Raw genomic sequence first — 23,970 nt, 5'->3', positions numbered from 1 at the left:
TACAGCAGCGAGCGCACTCCTCCAAATTGGACACCAGCCAAACCCGCTATGCAGCCCCACACTATTTACGGCTGCAATACCAGTTTTTGATCCCTCCCCGTACCTACGATGCACGCAGGAGGTCTTCTGTGTAGAGCGTAATCCAGACTATGTGGTCATGTGACATTCCATTCTGTCTTCCAAAACATCAACAAAAGCAAAACGAGGATAATGGAATATAGTCAAATTAAATCGGGTGATGCTGAGGGGATTAGATTAGGAAATGAGACACTTAAAGTAGTAAAGGAGTTTTGCTATTTAGGGAGCAAAATAACTGATGATGGTCGAAGTAGAGAGGATATAAAATGTAGACTGGCAATGGCAAGGAAATCGTTTCTGAAGAAGAGAAATTTGTTAACATCGAGTATAGATTTAAGTGTCAGGAAGTCGTTTCTGAAAGTATTTGTATGGAGTGTAGCCATGTATGGAAGTGAAACATGGACGATAACCAGTTTGGACAAGAAGAGAATAGAAGCTTTCGAAATGTGGTGCTACAGAAGAATGCTGAAGATAAGGTGGGGAGATCACGTAACTAATGAGGAGGTATTGAATAGGATTGGGGAGAAGAGAAGTTTGTGGCACAACTTGACGAGAAGAAGGGATCGGATGGTAGGACATGTTTTGAGGCATCAAGGGATCACAAATTTAGCATTGGAGGGCAGCGTGGAGGGTAAAAATCGTAGGGGGAGACCAAGAGATCAATACACTAAGCAGATTCAGAAGGATGTAGGTTGCAGTAGGTACTGGGAGATGAAGAAGCTTGCACAGGATAGAGTAGCATGGAGAGCTGCATCAAACCAGTCTCAGGACTGAAGACCACAACAACAACAACTTCCAAAACTTCATCACCGAAGGAGATCACTGTTCATTTGCTACTTTCGAACATAACACGGATGAAAAATGAATGGGAATTGAATGCAAATGAATAAGCGCGGAATTGGGAAAAAGTTTTAATCACAAGGCAGAGGAAAGGTCAGAGGACGTCATGAGGTTCCCGCTAGATTCTGTTTCGAAGAAGCAGAGAAACTGTCCCCTCCTCTAACATCGTCTCTCCGTAGATTGCTGGAACAATCGATTTTAAAAAGGCATAATTTGTTGCGTGCTACACTCCTGGAAATTGAAATAAGAACACCGTGAATTCATTGTCCCAGGAAGGGGAAACTTTATTGACACATTCCTGGGGTCAGATACATCACATGATCACACTGACAGAACCACAGGCACATAGACACAGGCAACAGAGCATGCACAATGTCGGCACTAGTACAGTGTATATCCACCTTTCGCAGCAATGCAGGCTGCTATTCTCCCATGGAGACGATCGTAGAGATGCTGGATGTAGTCCTGTGGAACGGCTTGCCATGCCATTTCCACCTGGCGCCTCAGTTGGACCAGCGTTCGTGCTGGACGTGCAGACCGCGTGAGACGACGCTTCATCCAGTCCCAAACATGCTCAATGGGGGACAGATCCGGAGATCTTGCTGGCCAGGGTAGTTGACTTACACCTTCTAGAGCACGTTGGGTGGCACGGGATACATGCGGACGTGCATTGTCCTGTTGGAACAGCAAGTTCCCTTGCCGGTCTAGGAATGGTAGAACGATGGGTTCGATGACGGTTTGATGTACCGTGCACTATTCAGTGTCCCCTCGACGATCACCAGTGGTGTACGGCCAGTGTAGGAGATTGCTCCCCACACCATGATGCCGGGTGTTGGCCCCGTGTGCCTCGGTCGTATGCAGTCCTGATTGTGGCGCTCACCTGCACGGCGCCAAACACGCATACGACCATCATTGGCACCAAGGCAGAAGCGACTCTCATCGCTGAAGACGACACGTCTCCATTCGTCCCTCCATTCACGCCTGTCGCGACACCACTGGAGGCGGGCTGCACGATGTTGGGGCGTGAGCGGAAGACGGCCTAACGGTGTGCGGGACCGTAGCCCAGCTTCATGGAGACGGTTGCGAATGGTCCTCGCCGATACCCCAGGAGCAACAGTGTCCCTAATTTGCTGGGAAGTGGCGGTGCGGTCCCCTACGGCACTGCGTAGGATCCTACGGTCTTGGCGTGCATCCGTGCGTCGCTGCGGTCTGGTCCCAGGTCGACGGGCACGTGCACCTTCCGCCGACCACTGGCGACAACATCGATGTACTGTGGAGACCTCACGCCCCACGTGTTGAGCAATTCGGCGGTACGTCCACCCGGCCTCCCGCATGCCCACTATACGCCCTAGCTCAAAGTCCGTCAACTGCACATACGGTTCACGTCCACGCTGTCGCGGCATGCTACCAGTGTTAAAGACTGCGATGGAGCTCCGTATGCCACGGCAAACTGGCAGACACTGACGGCGGCGGTGCACAAATGCTGCGCAGCTAGCGCCATTCGACGGCCAACACCGCGGTTCCTGGTGTGTCCGCTGTGCCGTGCGTGTAATCATTGCTTGTACAGCCCTCTCGCAGTGTCCGGAGCAAGTATGGTGGGTCTGACACACCGGTGTCAATGTGTTCTTTTTTCCATTTCCAGGAGTGTATAAGAAGAGTTGTAAAACCGATGTGCAGAACTTCTGATCCATCTCATTCACGTCAATTTCTTGTAAAATTATGAGAAACTTTGCTCGCAAATCACGACGTTTCTGGAGACAGGACAACTCCTCTCTAGAATTAAATAGGGTTTCCGCAAGAACCGTGAATCCTGCTCGATGGTCAGTTTTACCATTATATATTTATTGCTCAACATAGTCACCCTAGCGATGATCACGTTTCTCCTAACAAGAGATCAGTTTTTCGATACCGCCACTGTAGAATGACTGACTTTGTTGACGGAACCACAAGCTCACCTCTGCTTGCATCGTTTCCTCACCAACTGAAGTCGTCGATGGTGTTCCTGAAATTTTGGAAACAGATGAGACTCGCGTGGGGCGGAGTCGGGACTGTATGGAAGATGATCGATGAGAGTGAACCCAAGACGTCGGATTGTTGCAGATACCATAGCGCTCGTGTATAGTCTGGCAATGTCATTATGAAGGAGTGGGCGCCCCATGTGTGGACGAACTCTTCGAATTCGAAACTCGATTACGGCAGGTTGTTTCTCACGTACCGACGTAGTTACGTTACACACCGCCTTGTTACACTCTACAGTTCGGAGTCCTCTAACGGACGAGGACTGAAAATATGTAGACATGAAGATAAAAGATGTAGGCCACCAATCAGGTTTGTTTTATTTAAAAAGCATTAAGAGTTTTCACATAAGGAATTCGGAGGCATCACTTCTCAGCAAGTCCTCGTAAGTGCACATCACGATATAGTTGTCAGGTTAGAGTTGACCAATAGTAGTGAACATCTAGATCATCATTCAAACCCTGCAGATCATGTGAAGATCGTATGGCACGGAGCGCACGAGAAATACGGGCTCTGCATCAAACTTGTGATGTCACAGTATAGCCTTTTTCGCCGTACTTCAGGATCGCTCGGATCCGTGCAGGGCTCACGGAAAATCGATATGTCAGTGAAAATATGCCCACTAAAAGTCTTAACTTAGTTGTGTGTCATGGAGAGCTTGCATACGTTTGAACGCGCAGTTAAAAGTTAAACTGTCTATCGACCGGTTTCGGGTTTGCGCCCATCCTCAGATGTTTATAAATTCATGTACATGTTTATATTGCTGTAGATCACTCTGACAACAGTGTGGCTCAAAACAGTTCTAGCTGTCATTTTGTAATGGTTTTTAGTAATTTCGTATCTATAACATCATTGTACTTCCTAGATCTAAGTTCTCTGACAAAACTGTGGATCAAAAAATTTCATAATGTGTATCAATAAACTTCGCAGTCTATAATAGCTTTATAAGTTTCTATATGTTCAATACCCTTGCAGTTCCTGTGGATAAGTTCTTCGACCATAACCTAGATGTTTCTGTATGAGCAACATCTTTACACCTGCTACGTCTAAGTTCTTTGACCATAGCCCACATGTTTCTATGTAAACACAGTGTATTTCACGAGCGCACTTCGTAATAGTGAAATATGCAGCTAAACTTTATAACACTGAAATATAGACGTGAAAATGATAATAAGTGTGCAACTAAGTGGAAAAATTGTCACCACAGCGTAACTGTAAGAATGATGCTTCATCTTTATGTAAGTACAGATATATTTTCGACAAATGCTGCCTTGCCACTTACAATTGTCCCACTTGTATCTGTTTAGTCACAAGCAAATATTTTTTTTTTGCGTTTGTACAGTGATCTCCAGCAATACAAACATGTACATGAATGTATAAACACCTGAGGATGGGTGCAAGCCTGAAACCGGTCGTGTGACAAATAAATGCCTTTTATTGTGACTGGTAGCGGAAAAAAATATTTCTACACCCTGTAAAGGAACTGTCACGGAGTTCAACAACATCCACTATGGATAAAATTCACTCAAAAATTAACCTCGTCTGAAACAGTTGCTCCCCGCCAGTGACGGCTGCCGGCACTCGTAAGACCTGTCGTGTCACGTGCTCTGACGTACGCGCCGCGGCCTGTCTTTCTCGTGTGCCTCGGTACGGCCCGTATTACGTCTTCCTCTCGTTGCATTCGCATATACACCGCAGGCAGAAGTGTGTTTACATGCCTCTGTGCGTGCTGTAATTAGTCCTATCTTACAAATACTGTGAGTTCGGGAGCGATACGTAGGGGGCTGTAGTACATTTCTAGATTCCTGATTTAACTCTCCACCGGTCGCGCCGCTGTATCTGTCTCATATTCTCTGCCCATCGTTTCCGGTCAGCTTGTCGGAATATTGGCCTCAGGCATTCGTCACTAGGATACTCTTCTTTCCGCCTGCTCCTCAGCAGCCCTTCGCTGCCGGTGCTTATCTTCCCATAAGCAGTGTAGTCAGTATGTGCCTGGCGGAACAGAACGCGCGGTCCACGGAGGGTTAATACTTTGTGCAATTTGGCGTATGATGACGTGGTTGTAGAGCGTGGCTGTTATTTGAAGACAAATGTTGATGGTGTTGAGACAGCAACCAGCCACAAATTTATTTTAAGTTCCATTATTCACAAGGTACAGTTACCGGTTTCGAATCGTTACAATTCATCGTCAGACGGTTTCCATGCTTTCATTACAGCATGCGGTGCATGTTTTTACCGATTAGTTGTCGTGAATGCCGGTTTGGAGTACTTGTTTTCATAGTTTTCATCCAGCAGACAGCGTTCGTAGTTTTTGCCACGTTCCCATCATTCCACAGATAAGCTTGTATAATAGGGCGCTTCGCATTTGTAACTGAATACATTTCCACCATATTCCTACCGTTGCACAGGTAAATTTGTATCACCCAGCACTTCGTATTAGTGACAGAACAGACTTCTAACATGCACCGCGCGTTTTGATAGATACAAAGTGTTTACAAACATATGAGTGTCAAAGATGCTATACTTCTAGTATCTAGGAAGTAAATTAAGCAACAAAGGTTGTAAGATTGTTACTTTAATTTTGCTATGTAAGCGGTGCTGCTATTCAAGACCATAAAAGTGGGTTAAAAGCTGTGAGCTGTCTGGGGAAGTTAATCTTGCATTACTAAGCAACTGTTTCACCAGGTATCTAGTCTAGGTTTACCAAATTCCCAAACAGACTAACATTAATTATAATCTTTTAATAGTCATACAACAACCGGTAATATATATATATATATATATATATATATATATATATATATATATATATATAAAAGAGAATTTAAATAAAAAGAAAGAAATCAGTTTATATTTGGAAATTTATTTTAAGATTGATCATTGAAATTTCAGCATATTAAACGTGAGTTATAACTGAGCTGGTGCCTTGTTTAGGACTGTGAAAATGTGAGTTTGTAATCTTACGGAACATATCAAATATAGAGCCAAGATTGGGAGTCTTCATACAACACTGCATTTATAAAACAACACACAAAGAACATTGAAACATACGCAACAGAAAATTAACCACTACCAACAGATTCAAATTTTCACCCAAAGAAATTACGTTCGTAGCACAATCCTGTCGGTGATGTAATTACCACACACTGGTATACTAAATTCATATTAACTCTCTGTGAAATCTTCGCGAAAAGAATAGCTGAGGGCTACTTTGATGATTACAACACATGCTTCACGTGGTCAACTTGGTTTACACAAAGAGTAACTCCACAAAAATTTTGATAATTAAAATAAATTAGATCGAAAAGCAATTTACAAAAGAAAAACCTCGAACTGGTTACTAACGTCTTACTGTTAACCTGACGGGTCAAAAAGTTATATAACCACGTGGTACTGGTCTCGCAAAGTACACCCCACGTGAGTTCAACATAAAGAAAAGTTGCTATATTGAAAAATGTTGTCAAGACGAGACGTTATAATCACACAAGCATTCGCATTTAAGATTGATCTTAGTTAGAGTTACTGATCAACACGTGGTTCCACTTTACTCACAAAGTAGTGACAAAGCAACTACCGGAAAATAATCTGAACTTCAATCGAGAGTTACACTGCGCTGCAATTTAAGATAACATTAGATATTTTAGAGCTAAACCTGAAATAAAGGTGATTAAATTTTCAGTTAGGCTGAACTTAAGAAATCCATTGTCCTACGGACTTAGCAGACACGCGCTTAGCCGGAGATCTTACCACTTCAGACGTTCGCCACGGACAGACTGACCTGGGCTCCTACCAAGGGTGCTTCCCTACACAAAACGGAAGTGACCAGAGAGGCAGCTTCCTATACCAACATGACAAGGGACGGACAGGACCATACTAAGAATAGAAACCTCTTTGCTTCTAGAAAGCGTAGCTACCTGTTCCGACGTTGGTCATACTGTTCTCTAGCAGACAGGCTTGTCTGCTACCATCAAGCATCCAACTAGAAATACATTTACTCATTCATTCTTTCACACAGAAGGGAAGGGGGATGACAGTATCTTATCATATACAGTATATAAAAGAAAGCGGATGTAGGTTCCGTATGAGACTGTGTGACATGAATTACATATAAACTGTGTTTTAAAGTGTAGTAGTGTGGCAGATCGTTCTTGTTTATGTGTAAAAGTAACACGTTCCACTACTCAGTCTCCTCCCAGATAGTCAGAAAACGCCACAGTAAATTTAGAAGAGGAATTTATGCCGTAAATTACAACAGATTTAAGAAATTAAACATGAAAGGAATCCAACAGAGACCTTTCAAGGTGACATCAAAGATGAAAGTTTCGAGGGAACAGGAAACTGTTCGAAATTTTATTATTCTGTATTGGACGCAATTAGAAATTGGAAAATATCTCGCAAAGCAAATACTGTGATGTCTAAAGTCATATTACCTACGAATTTTGACCTATGGATCGGAATGTTGGACTTGGTCAAAGGAAGATCTGACCGGAATAAAAGTAACAGGATGCGCTTTCTACGAGGAGTCCTCGGGGAGACGAGAAGCGACACGGTAAGGAATGAAATTATAAGAAACACCCTGCAAATCAAATCCCCTATCACAAACTATAAAGACTAATAGGCTTAACCTGGTTTCCCCACATTAATAGACTGGGACCAGAAAGTCTTCTGATAAAAGCCATAGAATGGACAAAATCTGGACGAAGACCTGTTGAAAAAGCGCGAACAAGATGTACATACACTATGTGAACAAAAGTATCCGGATACATGGCTGAAAATGACTTACAAGTTCGTGGTGCCCTCCATCGGAATGCTGGAATTCAATATGGTGTTGGCCCACCCTTAGCCTTGGCGACAGCTTCCACTCTCGCAGGTATACGTTCAATCAGGTGCTGGAAGGTTTCTTGGGGAATGGCAGTCCATTCTTCACGGAGTGCTGCACTGAGGAGAGGTATCGATGTCGATCGGTGAGGCCTGGCACGAAGTCGGCGTTCCAAAACATCCCAGAGGTGTTCTATAGGATTCAGGTCAGGACTCTGTGCAGGCCAGTCCACTACAGGGATGTTATTGTGGTATAACCACTCCACCACAGGCCGTGCATTAAGAACATATGCTCGATGGTGTTGAAAGATGCAATCGCCATCCCCGAATTGGTCTTCAACACTGAGAAGAAAGGATGTGCTTAAAACATCAATGTAGGCCTGTGCTGTGATAGTGCCACGCAAAACAACAAGGGGTGCAAACCCTCTCCATGAAAAACACGAGTAAACCATAACACCACCGTCTCCGAATTTTACTGTCGGCACTACACGCAGTGGCAGATGACGTTCACCGGGCATTCGCCATACCCACACCCTGTCATCGAATCGCCACATCCTGTACCGTGATTCGTCACTCAACACAACGTTTTTCCACTTTTCAATCGTCCAATGTTTACGCTCCTTACACCAAGAGAGCCGTCGTTTGGCATTTACCGGCGTGATGTGTGGTTTGTGTGCAGCCGCTCGACCATGAAATTCAATCACCTCCTGACTAAATGCCATAGTACTTGCAGTGGATCCTGATGCAATCTGGAATTCCTGTGTGGTGGTCTGGATAGATGTCTGCCTATTACACATTACAATCCTCTTCAACTGTCGCCCGTATCTGTCAGGTCCCGGCGGAGGTCCGAGTCCTCCCTTGGGCATGGGTGTGTGTGTTTGTCCTTCGGATAATTTAGTTTAAGTAGTGTGTAAGCTTAGGGACTGATGACCTTATCAGTTAAGTCCCATAAGATTTCACACACATCTGAACATTTCGTCTCTGTCAGTCAAGAAACAAGGCCGGCCTGTACGCTTTTGTGTTGTACGTGTCCCTTCACGTTTCCACTTCACTATCACAGTGGACCTAGGGATGTTTAGGAGTCTGAAAATCTCGCCTACAGACGTATGACACAAGTGACACCCAATCACCTGACCACGTTCGAAGTCCGTGAGCTCCGCGGAGCGCCCCATTCTGCTCTCTAACAATGTCTCATGACTACTGAGGTCGCTGATGTAGTGTACCTGGCAGTAGGTGGCAGTACAATGCACTTAATATGAAAAAAGTATGTTTTTTCGGCTGTCCGGATACTTTTGATCACGTAGTGTACCAGGTGAAGATTGATTTGGACCGAGGAGGACTGCAGTGGGAAGAGATGCTAAATGTCAGACTGTGGGAGAAAAGAGAAACTTGGAAGAGGCTCTGTGAATGATCTGGGTAAGCAGAAATGTTTCAGGAAGAAGAAGAAGAAGAGTTAACCTACCATTTGCAACAAACCGCATAGCTGTATCTAGTATAGTTGCTTAATTTTGTTGTAATGAGGGTAAGTATACTCAGCCCGTACTTCCGCCTGCAGAGTTCAGGGCCTGCCGCTGCCGGTGTTGAATGAAAGTGCCTGTGATGGTGGTGGTGGCGCACTGCGATGCGCAGCGAGCCGCCGTATCGACGCGAGCATTCTCCGTGGCTCGGCCCACGGCGGCGCTGCGGCTGTATCGCGCCATCTAAACGGCTTGTCAGGGAGCAGGTAGACACGGGAATACATTAGGGGTGCGGAGCCAGGGGTGAGCACGGCGGGCTCCACACTGCCCGTCTCGTCTTCTCCACACACTCCCCTCTCTCACCGGATGCGGATACGCTCGCTTTGAGGACGAGAGTCCGCACCTATGTGGATATTCATTCGAGTACCTGCGGATATGGGCAACAATACAGGGCTATTACAAATAACTGAAGCGATTTCATAAATTCACTGTAGCTCCATTCATTGACATATGGTCACGACACACTACAGATACGTAGAAAAACTCATAAAGTTTTGTTCGGCTGAAGCCGCACTTCAGGTTTCTGCCGCCAGAGCGCTCGAGAGCGCAGTGAGACAAAATGGCGACAGGAGCCGAGAAAGCGTATGTCGTGCTTGAAATGCACTCACATCAGTCAGTCATAACAGTGCAACGACACTTCAGGACGAAGTTCAACAAAGATCCACCAACTGCTAACTCCATTCGGCGATGGTATGCGCAGTTTAAAGCTTCTGGATGCCTCTGTAAGGGGAAATCAACGGGTCGGCCTGCAGTGAGCGAAGAAACGGTTGAACGCGTGCGGGCAAGTTTCACGCGTAGCCCGCGGAAGTCGACGAATAAAGCAAGCAGGGAGCTAAACGTGCCACAGCCGACGGTTTGGAAACTCTTACGCAAGAGGCTAAAGCAGCAGCCTTACCGTTTACAATTGCTACAAGCCCTGACACCCGATGACAAAGTCAAACGCTTTGAATTTTCGGCGCAGTTGCAACAGCTCATGGAAGAGGATGTGTTCAGTGCGAAACTTGTTTTCAGTGATGAAGCAACATTTTTTTCTTAATGGTGAAGTGAACAGACACAATGTGCGAATCTGGGCGGTAGAGAATCCTCACGCATTCGTGCAGGAAATTCGCAATTCACCAAAAGTTAACGTGTTTTGTCCAGTCTCACGGTTTAAAGTTTACAGCCCGTTTTTCTTCTGCGAAAAAAAAAACGTTACAGGACACGTGTATCTGGACATGCTGGAAAATTGGCTCATGCCACAACTGGAGACCGACAGTGCCGACTTCATCTTTCAACAGGATGGTGCTCCACCGCACTTCCATCATGATGTTCGGCATTTCTTAAACAGGAGATTGGAAAACCGATGGATCGGTCGTGGTGGAGATCATGATCAGCAATTCGTGTCATGGCCTCCACGCTCTCCCGACTTAACCCCATGCGATTTCTTTGTGTGGGGTTATGTGAAAGATTCAGTGTTTAAACCTCCTCTACCAAGAAACGTGCCAGAACTGCGAGCTCGCATCAACGATGCTTTCGAACTCATTGATGGGGGCATGCTGCGCCGAGTGTGGGAGGAACTTGATTATCGGCTTGATGTCTGCCGAATCACTAAAGGGGCACATATCGAACATTTGTGAATGCCTAAAAAAACTTTTTGAGTTTTTGTATGTGTGTGCAAAGCATTGTGAAAATATCTCAAATAATAAAGTTATTGTAGAGCTGTGAAATCGCTTCAATCATTTGTAATAACCCTGTATTTATAGCTGAAAATTGGAAGTTGTCAGTATTACTATTGCAGCCTATTTTCGTCAAAAGCTATCACAAGTAATGATTTTTCCGCTTTGATTCTGGCCTTCGATATACCACGTGAGTTAACATTTAACTGCCTGTTTTCCAACAGGAAGGATGTTGGTGTAATACGCAGTATCCTGTAGGCAGCAGGTGCGTTGTTGACATCTGCAAGGGCTAAACATGGTGACATCGTCATCCTCCTGATTTTCCACAGAGCTAGAGGTACACCCCCGCATCCGTCGTGCCAGCAGCTGCGTTACATCTGAGTCATTCCTGCTTCGGCTGCTTGGCAGAGGTCACTTACGTAATTACCGAAAGCTGCCACAAAGGTACATGAAAGCTCAAAAAAAAAAAAATGGTTCAAATGGCTCTGAGCACTATGGGACTTAACTTCTGAGGTCATCAGTCCCCTAGAACTTAGAACTACTTAAACATAACTAACCTAAGGACATCACGCACTGCATGGGGGCTTAATTATTTTTTATTAATGCAAATTCTTTTTTTTTTATTTTTTATTTTTTTTGTCGCTGTAGTATGTCCGATTACGAAGTCTCGTAAACGGTTGGCCCTGACTAGTTTTAGTGCGCAATCTGACTGCATAGAATAACAACAAAGAATGAAAGAAAATTTCGGTTAACACAATTAATTAATTAAGTCCCCAGCAACTATAAAACGTACGAAACCAAAGCACAAGTGTAACTGTTCTGTGTGTGGAAGTGTGATTCAACGTACACATCTGGCACGGTTCTTCTTCAATAAGACAAGAAATTTTAAATACCATTTATACTGAAGTAATTAAAAAAAATAAAAATACTATAATTGAGTAAGGAAACCAGAATTACACTCTAATACAAGAACACTATCCAGATGCTTTGTTGACTGAACCTGTAATGACGCATTATTTAAGACATTGAAATAATTAAAAAAAGGGAATTTTTTTACCTTCATATATATTGACAAAAAGCACTCTGATCATTACAATATCTCCATTCGAACAACATCTGCTGTCTAGCCCATCAAACAACTGCATAAAACATGGAACAAGCACTCCCTACTACAACATCTCAACACCGACTCACTACTACTACTTCTCAACAAGCACTGACTACTGCCACATCTCGACAAGCACTCTCCACCACGACTTCTCGACAAGAACTCCCAGTGGAGGCGGCCGAATAAAACCCTTTGGCGCAATCTCTGGCGCTGTGGCTCAGTGTAGCCACCTTTCAACACATCCATGCCCGAGGCAGGATTCGAACCTGCGACTGTAGCGTCGCGCGGTTCCAGACTAACGCCTAGAACCGCTCGGCCCCCTGGCCGGCTACATGAAAGCTGTTCTAAGACGTTGCAACCATTAGAATCTTTATTTCGCGATCTAACTCTGTTTGTGTATCACATACGACATCAGCGACATCAGTATGAGGGAGGCTCTGAAAGATTTTAAATTCCGTGGTTCTAAGAACAAATGAAGTTTTTCTATGTAAACGTGAAATGTTGAAATGGGAAGGAAAAGGAAAGGATGGATGGGAAATCGTGGCGGCTAGCCGCACATGTCATTGTGGTGATGCAATGGCGAAAGCCGAAAACTTGTGTCCGGATCGGGACACCAGCCCAGATTTACCTCTTCTCATGAACTTTTGCCGCTTCGGCCATCGGGAAACCGTCCCTGACTGAATCAACTTCCAACTTAACGCACGCTGCAGGGAGCGTCTTCTTCCATTAAACTCTCTACTCGCAACCTCTTATGCCCGTACGAGTTCGGACGATATCTGTGCATTAGCACTGAAACACACGTTGGCATTTATATTTTAAAGTTCCTATCCAACCCTTTGCGAGTTGATTATCGTGTAATTTGTTCGATTTGCTTTAAAGTTTGTTAACTATCATCATTTATAAATTTTCTGTGGACCGAAAAATAAATTTGACTTGAACACTTTTTGGGTTATGACTTTTTACAATTTTAAATCGTCGTAAACGCCTAAACAATGCGAACTTCGGTTTAGAAATGCTTATGGCTGTGAAACCCTATTAAAAGTAATAGTTTGTATTTGAAAGTCCGCCTGCTTAGCTGGATGGTAACGTGCTTACCTCCCACGCAGCGGGCCCGGGTTCGGTTCCCGGCGGGGTTGGAGATTTTCTCCACTCGTGGACTGGGTGTTGTGTTGTCCTCATCATCATTTCATCCTCCTCACCGGCGCGCAAGTCGCCCAGTGTGGCGTCGACTGAAATAAGTCTCGCACTCGGCGGCCGAACTTCCCCGGCCAACAATGGCATACGCTCATTTCATTTCCTATGTATTACAAAAATGACGACGTAGTTTATATTACGATATGATAACAGTGAATTATTCATGGTCTTACCATCTAACCATAAAGATTTCATATTTCACCTAATATGATGCTGTGAATACTTTCATGAACCTGATGACCGTCAGAGAACTGAAACCAGTTCTATTAAAAAGGTATTTTTCCAGCAGCTCAAGGCAGTAATCTGACATTTTTCAAATATATAATAGTTATGGGGCGTCATCTCCTGAAAATATACAACAATTTATAACTGGTACAGCGAATTCAAAAGAGATCACTTTTTCTCAGTGATGAATTTCGTGAAGAACTCCCAAGAACTGCTGTTAGTGATGACAATATTGCCGCTGTTCAAAAACGAAACCACGGAGTATTCTCTCTCTCTACAGATTCTTCCGAACGCTGACCAACCATATTTTAGTCTTTTGTCGTCCAGCGCGGAAAGTCTGCGAGAGAAAACCTATACTGGTACAATGGTACGCTTCTGAGTAAAAATCCTTGGAAATAACCCAGCCTGCGTGGTTTCCGAGGTGACGCTTCTTCGTTCCTCTCACCTGCGTCCAAGATTTTCAGCGTTCGGAAGTATTATCCGGTTATCCTTCCGGCCCCTACGACAATAACGGCCGGCTGTCACCCTATTGGGCTCCAGAGCTCAGGTGCCACGACGTCTGTCTAGCTACTTCATGTGTTTATGCAGGACCAACACCTGTGTGGGCCTTCCACCCAGGCTTGAGTCCTGCCTGCGTTTCATCTCCACTGGCGTTCCAACCGCTACTAGTACAGGGCTATTACAAATGATTGAAGCGATTTCATAAATTCACTGTAGCTCCATTCATTGACATATGGTCACGACACACTACAGATACATAGAAAAACTCATAAAGTTTTGTTCGGCTGAAGCCGCACTTCAGGTTTCTGCCGCCAGAGCGCTCGAGAGCGCAGTGAGACAAAATGGCGACAGGAGCCGAGAAAGCGTATGTCGTGCTTGAAATGCACTCACATCAGTCAGTCATAACAGTGCAACGACACTTCAGGACGAAGTTCAACAAAGATCCACCAACTGCTAACTCCATTCGGCGATGGTATGCGCAGTTTAAAGCTTCTGGATGCCTCTGTAAGGGGAAATCAACGGGTCGGCCTGCAGTGAGCGAAGAAACGGTTGAACGCGTGCGGGCAAGTTTCACGCGTAGTCCGCGGAAGTCGACGAATAAAGCTAGCAGGGAGCTAAACGTACCACAGCCGACGGTTTGGAAAATCTTACGGAAAAAGCTAAAGCAGAAGCCTTACCGTTTACAATTGCTACAAGCCCTGACACCCGATGACAAAGTCAAACGCTTTGAATTTTCGGCGCGGTTGCAACAGCTCATGGAAGAGGATGTGTTCAGTGCGAAACTTGTTTCCAGTGATGAAGCAACATTTTTTCTTAATGGTGAAGCGAACAGACACAATGAGCGAATCCTCACGCATTCGTGCAGCAAATTCGTAATTCACCAAAAGTTAACGTGTTTTGTGCAATCTCACGGTTTAAAGTTTACGGCCCGTTTTTCTTCTGCGAAAAAAAACGTTACAGGACACGTGTATCTGGACATGCTGGAAAATTGGCTCATGCCACAACTGGAGACCGACAGCGCCGACTTCATCTTTCAACAGGATGGTGCTCCACCGCACTTCCATCATGATGTTCGGCATTTCTTAAACAGGAGATTGGAAAACCGATGGATCGGTCGTGGTGGAGATCATGATCAGCAATTCGTGTCATGGCCTCCACGCTCTCCCGAGTTAACCCCATGCGATTTCTTTGTGTGGGGTTATGTGAAAGATTCAGTGTTTAAACCTCCTCTACCAAGAAACGTGCCAGAACTGCGAGCTCGCATCAACGATGCTTTCGAACTCATTGATGGGGACATGTTGCGCCGAGTGTGGGAGGAACTTGATTATCAGCTTGATGTCTGCCGAATCACTAAAGGGGCACATATCGAACATTTGTGAATGCCTAAAATAGCTCTTTGAGTTTTTGTATGTGTGTGCAAAGCATTGTGAAAATATCTCAAATAATAAAGTTATTGTAGAGCTGTGAAATCGCTTCAATCATTTGTAATAACCCTGTATATGCAATCATTCATTACGCCGTTTCTATAATAAAGACATTTCGTCACCTTTCATGCAATAAGCGTTAACAATTATTTACAAGACGCACGTGACAATGTCAGTCTCCTTTAAATATTCATATATACGATGTACAACTTATAAAATTATATCTAATTGTGGTTGTAGTTCATGGCAACTTTTGTATGTTTTGGTTCTAATAAAACCCCATGTCATTCCAAGCATGTGTGTCAATTTGTACCTCTCTGTCTACATTATTCCGTGATTTATTCAGTTTTCAAATTTGTACTAACTTTTTGATCACCCAGTACGTGGATGAGTGCTTGTAAGGTGCGAAATTGTAGCCACCTTACAACACTACTAATGCTGTTTTCGAACATCACGAGCTTGTTTTCCCTACTCATCTGCATTAACTTACATTTTGCTGCATTTAGAGCTAGCTGCCAATCATCACACCAACTAGGCATTCTCTCTAAGCCTATATCCTCGTACAGTCACTCAAAACGGAGAAACCTTCTCGTGCACCACAGCTTCATCAGCGAACAACCGCAGATCGCTGCTCACACCTTCCGTCACATCATTTATGTACACATAAAATAACAGCGGTGTTATCACACTTCCCTGGGGCACTCCCAAGGATACCCTTGTCCCTTACCCCTTCAAGGTCGTGCATCTGGTTGGTTGGTTGATTTGGGGGAGGCGACCAAACAGCGAGGTCATCGGTCCCATCGGATTAAGGACGGTTGGGGAAGAAGGGCGGCCGTGCCCTTTCAAAGGAATCATCCCGAAACTTGCCAGAAGCGATTTAGCGAGATCACGGAAAACCTAAATCGAGATGGCCGGACGCGGGTTTGAAGCGTCGTCCTCCCGAATGCGAGTCCAGTGTGCTAGCCACTGCGCCGCTCGGTGCCGTGCATCTCACTTGCTAGTTCGGACGAAGAGAGTATTCTTCATCATTCACAAAACGATACTTATTCTCAAGCGATTGGAAGAAATTACAAAGCAATATTCTTAACACCCGTATGCCGCAGAATTCTTCAACATATTCTAAGTTCGAATATAATAAATTTTCTAGAGACAGAAAAGCTTCTGACCACAAATGAGTGTGGTACATGATACGCTTCGCCATACACCATATGGTGGCTTGCACAGTATGTGTGCAGAGGTAGATGTAGAAAAATAGGGGACCGTGACTTGTGCTTTTCGTCGGATTTGGTGCACAAAATGAGTCAACTGAGGGGGAAGAGTAATAGGAACATATCAAAAGGTAAATAGATGTAGATAAATGAGATGAAAAGAAAGCAAAAGAGAAGCAGAAGTGAAACAGGGATGATGACAGAAAACGGAAGAATGATTTCAGAAAGAGGAAAGGAGAACCGTGAGCAAAGAACGAGCATTCTTTTACGGTAACTGACAGTATATTTTCCCTTTAGAACCAACGAAATTTCACCACCTCACCTCACCGATGCACCCAATAACAACAAAAACATCCTACTTCTGACAAATGTAATCACACAAAATATTCGATAATTACAAGGTAGAGCACTCCGTCTTCAGGCCACAAGTGGCCCATCGGGACCATCTGACCGCCGTGTCATCCTCAGTGGAGGATGCGGATAGGAGGCGCGCGTGGTCAGCACATCGCTCTCCCGGTCTTTACATTCTTTGATCGGAGCCGTTACTATTCGGTGGAGTAGCTCCTCAGTTGGCATCACGAGGCTGAGTGCATCCCGAAAAATGGCAACAGCGCATGGCGGCCCGGATGGTCACCCATCCAAGTGCCGGCCACGCCCGACAGCGCTTTACTTCGGTTATCTGGCGGGAACCGGTGTATCCACTGCGGCAAGGCCATTGCCTATAATTGGAAGGTAGGCACCTGATAATGGCAGCATAGTCGACAGCAAAACGTGACTGCAGCGGTAGAATGTGTTGTTTATAAAATTTCCTAATACAGGTTGAAAGTTTACCGTCTTACCTCCTTGCCTAGGGACGCCAGATGAAAGTTGATGTCGTCGAGCCCTGAATCAAAATTGCGCAACGGATAACTGGGGAGAGGAGCTTGAGAGCGCTACCTAGAGAGCGTGTCCTTTTTGTACGATACTAGGCGAGGGGCTGGAGGACTCACGCGCTGATGTGTGGGTCCCTGCATTCTATAGCTTTCATTTTAAATAAATTCCTTAAACTTGACTTCTTTGTGATTTTTAAGGTATGTTAAAGATTGATGACAGTTGATTTCCTATTTATTTTAAACATTCTCACTCGACTTTACAGCGATAGCAGCAATTGTTTCAGTTTACAGATATTACAATTTTACAACTTATAGCTCGGGTATATTATATACTAATCTGCACGCACATTTCTACGGGTAAGACGGAATTGCGTTGGCCAAATGTATATCACGAAAGTCTCCCAATATTTTACGTAGGACATTAACTATGTGAGGGGGATAACGGGCAAACTTGAGACAGGATACATTCACACAGGGGGGCAAATTTCTGGAATTTAACGAGCATATTCGTTACTGTTGTGACTCGGCAAGACAGCCAAGCCACTAGGAGGTAGCCGAAAGGCACGCGTTTAAGCTCACGCAGGCTGGCGTGAGGTCTGGAAGAGTTAAAGGAGTTGAGTCTAGTAAAAAAGTACGTAGCTCCTGGAATACTTAACTTTAATCCATAATTGGTAAACATCGGTCTGACGGTACATGCATCACAAGATAAATAGCAAATGATAATGGCGCCTTGCTAGGTCGTAGCAAATGACGTAGCTGAAGGCTATGCTAACTATCGTCTCGGCAAATGAGAGCGTAATTTGTCAGTGAACCATCGCTAGCAAAGTCGGCTGTACAACTGGGCGAGTGCTAGGACGTGTGGCGGCGCTCGGTCTGCAATCACTGACAGTGGCGACACGCTGGTCCGACGTATACTAACGGACCGCGGCCGATTTAAAGGCTACCACCTAGCAAGTGTGGTGTCTGGCGGTGACACCACAATTACCTTACACAATCCGAAGCTGGAAATAAAAGAATTAGTACAAATATTCAAATACCTCTCTGCGTGAACATTGAGACAGACGCATTGAGGGCACGTCTGCTCACTTATCCGTCTTCTGTAACCCTCCTAGAATACGGCGGGCACCCGGAGGTCTTCCTGGGCCCCGGTGGAGGGGGTGGTCGAACCACTTGGCCGTGACCAACCTCTCCACCCCAAATCTTGTGACACTGGAAAGTCTTTCACTTTTACCTGCCTGTGCTGTCTCTCTGATCCCCTAGCCAGGAGTAAGGTTGGCACTACTGTACTACAGAACTACTTCCCAACAAAGATTTGGCCACGCTTTACGGAAAGGTGTGAGGAGGATTAGGAAAGTTCATGTGCAGATTCACATACACGTACAAGAAATGCATAATACACGACACATATAAATCCGTACTATGAAGCCTGACACATTTCTTTCCACCCGTCCACATGGGTTCTGTTGCACCCGCGGCCGAGTGTAATAAAATTGGCTGCGGAGCCGCCTCTGTTTCTATTTCCCGGTGCGAGCGAGCAGCGAGACCTGCTGCTTATAGAGCGGAAACTACTGTACCGTTTCAAGGCGCATACTTCGTCTAGCCCCGTATAACGTGGGGCACGGTTAAGTGCAGGAACATCGGTGCATTAATCTGATGACGGGAAAAGTCTGACATCGAGAGAAGAGAAAATGTTCGTCCCCGGCTTGTGTCTCGTGCCTTGTACTGCTGCAGCCATCACTGGCCACCTTACGGAGGACAGGTGTATTAGGAGCCGGGAGCCGGCGCCCCCACTCTGTCACTATTAGGTGCGGCCGCCGCGCCGCCTCAGATCTCAGCTGCGCACGCGGCAGAGCCGAACAGAGGCCGCCGTAATCACAGCTGAGTCAGCGCGGACGGCCGCCGGCTTGATTGAGCCGCCTGGGCCGGGTTCTTGTTTTCCCACCTCCCTCGTTATCCCATTGTTCTGGCAAACGTCCGCCTAATTAGATGACTGAATAATCAAAACGCCATTCGTTATACTTATAACGGAGATTCATCAACCGTGAGCGTTACTTCATTACTGGCGACAACACAGATACTAATCCGTTAATTGTAATTTACGACAAGTGTCCACCGTCGAGTTACAAATATGATAGCGCGTTCGGAAGCTAGTTATTGATGAAGACTTGTCCCTTAGTATCGGGATAAAGAGCTCCCGTTAAGCGCTTCGTACGTATGACGTCCAAACATTCGTAACACCTAATGAAGCCCCGTGTATATTCCTAACGAAAACATATAGCAACCACCATTCCGTTACATCTTTCTTAGTGTGCTTTAATTGCGTTGGCCAACTTTATTTTATCGCCGGATGTGGCAGGTAAGCTTTATTAGACGGAGGACCCAAAAGTACATTACATCGCCAGTATCCAAATAAGCAGAACGTCATTTGTGTATAAAGGCCCCTAATGAAGGTCTGATTTGTTCTTCTTCTTGTTCTTTTCTCCTGATTGCTACATGTCATAGTGTGGTGTTGGTCATATTGTTCCAAAACTATAACAGTAGCCTCGGCGGATTACTTTGAATTGGTATTCTTCTCGCCAATTCTACATCTACATCTACATGTCTACTCTGCAATTCACATTTAAGTGCTTGGCAGAGGGTTCATCGAACCGCAATCATATTATCTCCCTACCATTCCACTCCCAAAAAGCGCGCAGGAAAAACGAACACCTAAACCTTTCTGTTCGAGCTCTGATTTCTCCTATTTTATTTTGATGATCATTCCTACCTATGTAGGTCGGGCTCAACAAAGTATTTTCGCATTCGGAAGAGAAAGTTGGTGACTGAAATTTCGTAAATATATCTCGCCGCGACGAAAAACGTCTTTGCTTTAATGACTTCCATACCAGCTCGCGTATCATATCTGCCACACTCTCTCCCCTATTACGTCATAATACAAAACGAGCTGCCCTTTTTTGCACCCTTTCGATGTCCTCCGTCAATCGCACCTGGTAAGGATCCCACACCGCGCAGCAATATTCTAACAGAGGACGAACGAGTGTAGTGTAAGCTGTCTCTTTAGTGGACTTGTTGCAGCTTCTAAGTGTCCTGCCAATGAAACGCAACCTTTGGCTCGCCTTCTCCACAATATTATCTATGTGGTCTTTCCAACTGAAGTTGTTCGTAATTTTTACACCCAGGTACTTAATTGAATTGACAGCCTTGAGAATTGTACTATTTATCGAGTAATCGAATTCCAACGGATTTATTTAGGAACTCATGTGGATCACCTCACACTTTTCGTTATTTAGCGTCAACTGCCACCTGCCACACCATACAGTAATCTTTTCTAAATCGCTTTGCAACTGATACTGGTCTTCGAATGACCTTACTAGACGCTAAATTACAGCATCATCTGCGAACAACCTAAGATAGCTGCTCAGATTGTCACCCAGGTCATTTATATAGATCAGGAACAGCAGAGGTCCCAGGACGCTTCCCTGGGGAACACCTGATATCACTTCAGTTTTACTCGATGATTTGCCATCTATTACTACGAACTGCGACCTTCCTGACAGGAAATCACGAATCCAGTCGCACAACTGAGATGATACTACATAGGCCCGCAGCTTGATTAGAAGTCGCTTGTGAAGAACGGTGTCAAAATCTTTACGGATATCTAGAAATACGGAATCAACTTGAGATCCCCTGTCGATAGCGGCCATTACTTCGTGCGTATGAAGAGCTAGCTGCGTTGCACAAGAACGATGTTTTCTGAAACCATGATGATTACGTATCAATAGATCGTTCCCTCCGAGGTGATACATAATGTTTGAATACAGTATATGCTCCAAAACCCTACTGCAAACCGACGTCAATGATATAGGTCGATTGATTACTCCTACTACCCTTCTTAAACACTGGTGCGACTTGCGCAATTTTCCAATCTGTAGGTACAGATCTATCGGTGAGCGAGCGGTTGTATATGATTGCTAAGCAGGGAGCTGTTGTATCAGCGTAATCTGAAAGGAACCTAATCGGTATACAATCTGGACCTGAAGACTTGCCCGTATCAAGCGATTTGAGTTGCTTCGCAACCCCTAAGGTATCTACTTGATGAAACCAGTGTTCTTTTTTGCGATGCACAGGAATAAAGTCCCTCGTGATAATATTCTTCTACGCTGCTGGCCACCCAAAATGCAACACCCTGAAGGAAACATCCAAATCAGGTGAAATTCACAGTATGCAGTATGAAGTAAATATTCTAGAATTCGTAACCAGAACAGCTGTTAGCATGAGTGACATAAAAGTAGATATCTTAGGTGTTGCGAAACAAATCACTTAAGAAAGGCAAGTCTTCCGGTCCAGATGTTATACCAGGCGCAGTCAGGTTCTCTTCAGGGTACGCAGACACAATAGCCCCTTTATTAGTAATCATATACAACCGATCATTTGACGAAAGGTCTGTTCCTAAAGACTGGAAAGTAGCGCAGGTCACACCAATATTCAAGAAAGGAAATAGGGGCAACCCATTGAATTACAGACCCATATCTCTGACCTCAATTTTCAGTGGGATTTTGTAGCATATTCTGTACTCGAACATTATGAATCACCTTGAAGAAAATGACTTATTGATAAATAACCAGCAAGGATTCAGAAAATATCGATCTTGTGCAACACAGCTACCTCTTTATTCCCATGAGGTAATGAGAGCTGTCGACAAGGGATCTCAGATCGATTCCATATTCCTAGATTTCCAGAAGGCTTTTGATACCGTTCCTCACAAGCGACTATTAATCAAATTGCGTGCGTATGGAGTATCGTTTCAGTTGTGTGACTGGATTCGTGACTTCCTCTCAGAGAGGTCACAGTACGTAGTGATAGACGGTAAATCATCGAGTAGAACAGAAGTGATATCTGGCGTTCAGCAAGGCCCTCTGCTTTCCTGATTTACATAAATGATCTAGGTGATAATCTGAGCAGCCCCCTTAGATTGTTTGCAGATGACGCTGTAATTTACCGTCTAGTAAAATTATCAGACGATCGATTCCAATTACAAAAGGATCTAGAGAGAATTTCCGTATGGTGCGAAAAGTGGCAATTGGCATTAAAAAAAGAAAAGTGCGAGGTAAAAAAAATGGCTGTGAGCACTATGGGACTTAACATCTCTGGTCATCAGTCCCCTAGAACTTAGAACTATTTAAACCTAACTAACCTAAGGACATCACACACATCCATACCCGAGGCAGGATTCGAACCTGCGACCGTAGCAGTCGCGCCGTTCCGGACTGAGCGCCTAGAACCGCTAGACCACCGCGGCCGGCAGTGCGAGGTGATCCACATGGGTACTAAAAGAACTTCGATAAATTTTGGGTATACGATAAATCGCAGAAATCTAAGGGCTGTCAATTCGACTAAATACGTAGGAATTACAATTATGCAAAACTTAAATTGGAAAGACCACATAGATAATATTGTGGGGAAGGGGAAACAAAGAGTGCGCTTTGTTGGGAGAACATTTAGAAGATGCGATAAACCCACTAAAAAGACAGCTTACATTATACTTGTCGGTCCTCTACTGGAATATTGCTACACGGTGTGGGTATCCTTATCACGTAGGATTGACGGAGAACATCGAGCAAGTGCAAAGAAGGGCAGCTCGCTTCGTGTTATCGCGCAATAGGGGTGAGAGTGTCACTGATATGATACGCGAGTTGGGGTGGCAGTCACTGAAACGAAGGCGGTTCGCTTTGCGGCGAGATCTATTTACGAAATTTCAATCACCAACTTTCTCTTCCGAATGCGAAGATATTTTGTTGACACCCACCTTTGTAGGGAGAAATGATCATCATAATAAAATAAGAGAAATCAGAGCTCGAACGGAAAGATTTAGGTGTTCCTTTTTCCCATGCGCCATTCGAGAGTGGAATGGTAGAGAAGTAGTGTGAAAATGGTTCTATGAACCCTCTGCCAGGCACTTCAGTGTGAATTGCAGAGTAACCATGTAGATGTAGATGCGTTTGCGGCGATGAGAGATGCACATTATTAGCATTTGAGCGCAGGCGCACATCACAGGTGCCAGCAGCACCACCTGCGAGCGCTGTCTAAAGGGGCAGGGAGGGGGGAGGGGGGCACAGACGGCCGTGTTGCGGAGTGGTACTGTTCTTTAGTGCGGTTGTTCTACGTAAAAAGCTTCAGTATTCTTAGTAGCCGAAAGCGACGTCTTCCGACCGAGGAAGAATAGTTGCCTACAAGAATTGCACATTATCCTACAAAGAAATCGGCGATCGTGTCGGACGGAACAACGCACCTGCAACTGTGATGCGGACCTGTAATCGCTGTATGCAGGAGGGAATGACGTACCGACGGGACCGATTCCACTACTACATGTTGTTGTTGTGGTCTTCAGTCCTGAGACTGGTTTGATGCGGCTCTCCATGCTATTCTATCCTGTGCAAGCTTCTTCATCTCCCAGTACCTACTGCAACCTACATCCTTCTGAATCTGCTTAGTGTATTGATCTCTTGGTCTCCCT

This window comes from Schistocerca americana, chromosome 5 (assembly GCF_021461395.2).
Source record: "Schistocerca americana isolate TAMUIC-IGC-003095 chromosome 5, iqSchAmer2.1, whole genome shotgun sequence".
In the NCBI taxonomy this organism is placed as follows: domain Eukaryota; kingdom Metazoa; phylum Arthropoda; class Insecta; order Orthoptera; family Acrididae; genus Schistocerca; species Schistocerca americana.
This window is presented reverse-complemented; position numbering follows the sequence as displayed.